This window comes from Macaca fascicularis, chromosome 3 (assembly GCF_037993035.2).
Source record: "Macaca fascicularis isolate 582-1 chromosome 3, T2T-MFA8v1.1".
Classification (NCBI taxonomy): domain Eukaryota; kingdom Metazoa; phylum Chordata; class Mammalia; order Primates; family Cercopithecidae; genus Macaca; species Macaca fascicularis.
The window spans coordinates 79,496,847-79,502,181 of record NC_088377.1 but is presented as its reverse complement, the minus strand read 5'-3'; the positions used below and the strand labels follow the sequence as shown (position 1 = coordinate 79,502,181).

At 36.0% G+C, this 5,335-nt stretch overlaps 1 non-coding gene across 1 annotated transcript; it reads right to left on the bottom strand.

The window, feature by feature from the left end:
- Positions 1 to 2,879: 2,879 nt before the first annotated feature.
- Positions 2,880 to 3,023, bottom strand: LOC123572644 (small nucleolar RNA SNORA4). Its single transcript, XR_006697197.1, has one exon. It is a non-coding gene; the product is annotated as a small nucleolar RNA SNORA4 (small nucleolar RNA).
- Between the last annotated feature and the right edge of the window lie 2,312 nt (positions 3,024 to 5,335).

The window sequence follows — 5,335 nt, the reverse complement described above, 5'->3', positions numbered from 1 at the left end:
TGAAATCCTAGAGTGTCTACCAGTGTTCTTCCTTCTTAGCAAGCCCTGAAATATTCTTTTTCTCCCCAGCACTATGAGACCTCCAACTTCTCTGCATAGATTTACAAGCCATTATTCTGGTTTATCTGTCTTACCCCTAGAATATACAGCTCAGGAGTTGGCAAATGCCTTTAGAGGAGATTTCATGCAGAGTATCTTAGCTCATCTTTAAAAATAAAAATACATCCTTTTTTCTAGTAACTTGCTCCCTGAAGTCTGGGCTTCTTACTAGCCTTCAACTCCGATTCTTTTCTTCCCTGTTCAGTGGGCCCGCAGCAAGCTCTAGGACACAGTTTTGAGTTCAACCTCTTTGCCCTGAGATGTGAGGGGAAAACTGTAGCAAATAAGGCTTACCTCAATCTTTTTCTCTTCTTACAAAGATCCTGATTTTTCAAATGCTGATTCCTTTTGTTATTCTCCAGTGCTTTCCATAGTTGACTTTTTAAAACAATTTTTTTTATTTTAGTAGTTTTGGGGTGCAGGTGGTTTCTGGTTACATGCATAATTTCTTTAGTGGTGATTTCTGAGATTTTGGTGTACCCATCACCTGAGCAATGTACACTGTACACAATATGTAGTCTTTTATCCCTTGCCCCACCCCAACCTTCCCCTTCCAAGTCCCCCAAGTCCATTATGTCATTCTTACGCCTTTGCATCCTCATAGCTTAGCTCCCACTTATAAATGAGAACAATGAGAACATATAATATTTGGTTTTCCATTCTTGAGTTACTTGACTTAGAATAATGGCCTCCAGCTTCATCCAAGTTGCTGCAAAAGACATTATTTCATCCCTTTTTATGGCTGAGTAGTATTCCATGGCATATACATACCACATTTTCTTTATCCACTCATTGGTCGATGGGCACTTAGGTTGGTTTCATATCTTTGCAATTGTGAATTGAGCTGCTATGAAGATGCACATGCATATGTCTTTTTCATATAATGACTTCTTTTTCTGTGGATAGATACCCAGTAGTGGGATTGCTGGATTGAATGGTAGTCCTACTTTTAAGTTCTTTAAGGAATCTCCATATCCACAGTTGACTTTGGGTTTGATAGTTATTCTTGGTGAGATAGTTTTAATCCAAGTATTACTCAATATAAATAGGAGTGTAATTCTAGTGAATTTTGAGAAATTTGATCTTTTAGTCCTTGGTGTTGCTGTTAAGGAGTCAGTGTCAATTTTACTCTTTACCCTTTGTAAGAAATGTGTTTAGTTTATAGTGCTTTCCATGTTTCTGTATCTTACTGGTATTATGTCTACTGGTTTTTGAGAGTAGAAAGATAAAATCTCCAACATGACTGAATTTGACTGTTTCTCCCATCAGTTGTTATTAGTTTGCTTCATGGATTTTGAAATTCTGTTATTAGGTGCATCTATTTAAGAATTCAATGTCTTGATGAATTGACCCCTCATCATTATGTAATGTCCCTACTTACCTCCTCAAACTTATGCCTAGTTTTAAAATCTATCTTGTGAATGTAAATATAATTACTCTAGCTTTCTTATGGTCAGTGTTTGCATGGGATTTCCTTTACCATCTTTTTGGCTTTTAACATACTGTGTCTTTATATTTAAGTATGGTTTTTATAGGTAACGTATAGTTACATCTTGATTTTTTTTCAGGCTTTTTAAAGATGTATAATTGATAAGTAAAATGTTATCTATTTATGGTGTACAATGTGGTATTTTTAAAGTATATGTACATTATGAGATGGTTAAGTCAAGATAATTAACATAACATCTAGATTTTTCATTAAATCTGATGATCTCTGACTTGTTGCAAACATAAATTCTTGGGCTGTTCTCTAGACCTACTGAACTGGAAATGTCAAGTGATTTTAGTTTATACTCATGTTTGAGAACCATTGATTAAGGGTTACATGTACTTAACTTATCACAGTCTACCTTTAAATAATATTATGCCACTGCATGTATGATGTAAGAGTTACAGCAGTATAATCTGTTTCCTTCTTTCTGTTCTTTTTATTGTTACACATTTTACTTCTACTAGCTATAAATTCCAAGAGACATTGCTATAAGTTTTGTTTTAAATGGTTAATTAACTTTCCAAAAAATTTTTTAAAGAAAAAAAGTGAATTGAGAAAAAATTTCCAGCACCCTTTCCTTCTTTGTGTACTATATTTTCTTCTAGTATCATTTTTATTCGGTCTGAGGATCTTTTAAAATCTGTTTATTTCTGCTGGTAAAGAAATTCAGGTTTTGTTTGTCAACAGAAGATTTTGTTCAATTTCAATTTTGAAATATATTTTCACTGAGTATAGCTTTGGTAGATTGTTGGGTTGGTAGATTTTTTTCTTCTTCAAACATTTGAATGGTAACATTTATTATCTTTTGACTTGCAATAGTTTCTGATGAGGAATCTGTAAATTTTTATTTTTTTCTCTGTATATGTTTTTATCCTGGGCACTTTTAAGGTTTTTATATCAATGATTTCATCAATTTAATTATAGTGTACTTTGATTTTGTGTCTATGTATGTCTTTTTTAAATCTAGCTTTGGGTTGATAGAACTTCTTGGGTCTATGGTATATAGTTTTCATCAAATTTGGTAGTGTTTTAGCCATTATTTCTTTCACTAATTTTTAATGTTCCTTTCTTTCTCTTTTCAGTTTCTAGAACTCCAACAGCACAGCTGTTAGAACATTTGCTGTTGTTCCACAGGCCACAGAAACTTTTATTCTCCTTCTTCCCCTCCTCCTCCTCTATCTTCCTTGTTTTTTTTTCTTTTTACTCTCTGCTTTGGTTTCAATCCTTTCTATTGCTATGACTTCAGGCTCATTGATCTTTATTTCCTTTTTTTCTTTTTCATTTATGTAATATAAGCCACAAAATAGTGGTGAACTATACTAAGGGATATAGCCCACTGTTATGTGTGGTCTTTTCTTTATTTTCCAAAACAGCCCAAGTAGGTAAAGGTTATTTTAAAAACTTCCACCCCACAAAAAGTAACTTTTGATAGATCTTTGTTTCTTTAGGGTTTAATTTGCTGTCAATTTTTAAAATCTTAGTGATTTTTTTACTCCATATTTTGTATTTTTTTCCTTTTAGATGTTCCATTTGGGTCTTTCTTATATAGTCTATTTCTTTCTTAATTATGTTCATGTTTTCCTTTAAATCTTCGAGTATATTTTTAAAAATTATAATAGCTGTTTTAGGGTTTTTGTTTGCTAATTTCATATTTTTTGGTTATTTCTGGTTCTGTTTCTACCAACTGGTTCTAGTACATGTACTTTTGCTACTTCATATGTCTAGTAATTTTTTAACTGAATTCTGGCACCATTTTTAAGTCAGGAACCTTTCAGAGTCACTCCTGAATCCATATATTCCTCAAGATCTGGCTACTCTGGCTGATAGAAACTGAGCACTGTATGAGTTCTGGAAATATTCTGACTTGTAGCTCCCTAGTTGTTTCCTCAGTTGTTCTTTGCCTGGCCTCTGGAAATTTCACTTATGTGTGCCTGAATTTTTATTGATACAACAAATTAAGGGGATGTTTGACTTCCACAAGACTGGACTCTGTTTAGCTCCCCTCTTCCTGGTACTTTGCTCTGAAAATTCTAGCTACTTTGACTTCCCTGAACTTTAATCTGTTTCCTGTACTCAGCAAGATTGCCAAGCTGTTTTATTTTACTCACTGTGCCGTGGTCTGAAAATACCCACCATGCAGAAAAACCAAGGTTATTATAAGAATTTACCTTCCTTCTCCTCCCAGCTATCATAGGTACTGCTTATTGATCAATATCCACAAAATTTTTTCATACATTTTGTCCAGTTTTCTAGTTCTTTATCATGGGAGGGTAAACAGGTGCTCCTCAGGTGATGGAGTGGAAATCATACTATGTTTGTGCTTGTACTATTTGTTAACATGATTCTGATTTTGCAAAAATCTGCCATTAATGTGTTCCCAAGTGACTTAAGAAAGGAAATCTGCTCTAGGGTCCTATCCTTCTAGGTTTAAATTTGCTGTCAGAGTTAGACTGCATCTTTAACTTGGGATTTAAGAAATAATTCTAAGGTTCATTCTGATTGTGTAGGCTCAGGTAGTGGACTTATCTCTAAAGCCATCACCATGCTACAGGACTTCAATGTTTTGATTAACTTAGGGTTGGTCACATGCCACACTCCTGGTGTGGACTTTCTAGAGTGTGGGGATTGAAGTGGAGCAGAAGAACTCAAAATTAAAATTAAAATATTATGATTAAAAGGGAAGACATGCTGGGGAGGCAAATGACCAGTATCCACTGCCAGTGTTGAAGGGAGATCCAGGCAACTCTTGACCAGCGGAATGAGAATTGCCATGGAGTTACCCATATCTTCTGGAAGCCTCAGTTTTCTTATCTGCAAAATAATGGGAACATTGTGCAGATTTCTAGGGTCTCAAACTCTTTCATGTTTCATGGTTGGCACCCTTGTTCAGAGCCCTCCTACGGTTTTCTTCTTTGTTCTTGAGATTAAGACATGGCCCGCAGGGTCCTGCATGTCGTGAACATTCCCACTTCTACAAAAAAGCAGTCTGAAATTTGTTCAAAGGGCCACCTTCTCGCTATCGATTGCTCTTTGGTCATTACAGCTATCTCATGGAGGCTTCAGAGGCATTAAAGCCTCCCACTTCAGTGTCTCTCAAGTGCTTCTCCTGTGTCTAGAACATCCCTCCTATACTTCTCTACCTGCCTATCAAGGGTCAGTTTTCACCTGATGTGTCACTTGTTCAAGAAATCTTTTTCAAAAACTCAGTCCTGGCCATAAGATTCCCTTAAGGAGCTTTTGCCTTCTAACTGTATTTATTCATTAATTTTTGCCACTGCCAGGTTTAATGTCACACATTTGCTAGACTGGAAGCTCCATGAGGGAAATAATGTGTGTGTTTTGTTCACTAGTGTAACCAGGGCCTTACAGAGTACATTGCACATGCCGGATGCTCAGTGACTATTTCACCCCTGAATGATTGCTGAAGCAGCAAACTTGCAGTAAGGTGCCGTCACTAAGTGCACAGGCTGCTGGCTCAAATTTTTAGCAGTGTTATTTAGTAGCTGTGTAACTTGGGTAAATTACTTAAACCCTCTGTGCTTTGTTTCCTCATGTATAAAAGGGGGATCATCAGAGTATCTATCTGTTTGTGTGCTATGAGTACCAAATAAGTGTCTAAGGGTTGAGAACAGTGCCTACATCCCATGTGCTGTCAGCTGGTATAGGCCATTGCAGGTAGTTGTTCAACATGAATGGTGAAGCTGGAAGCAACCCTGGCAACTTCCAGTATCTCACAGCTCCAGC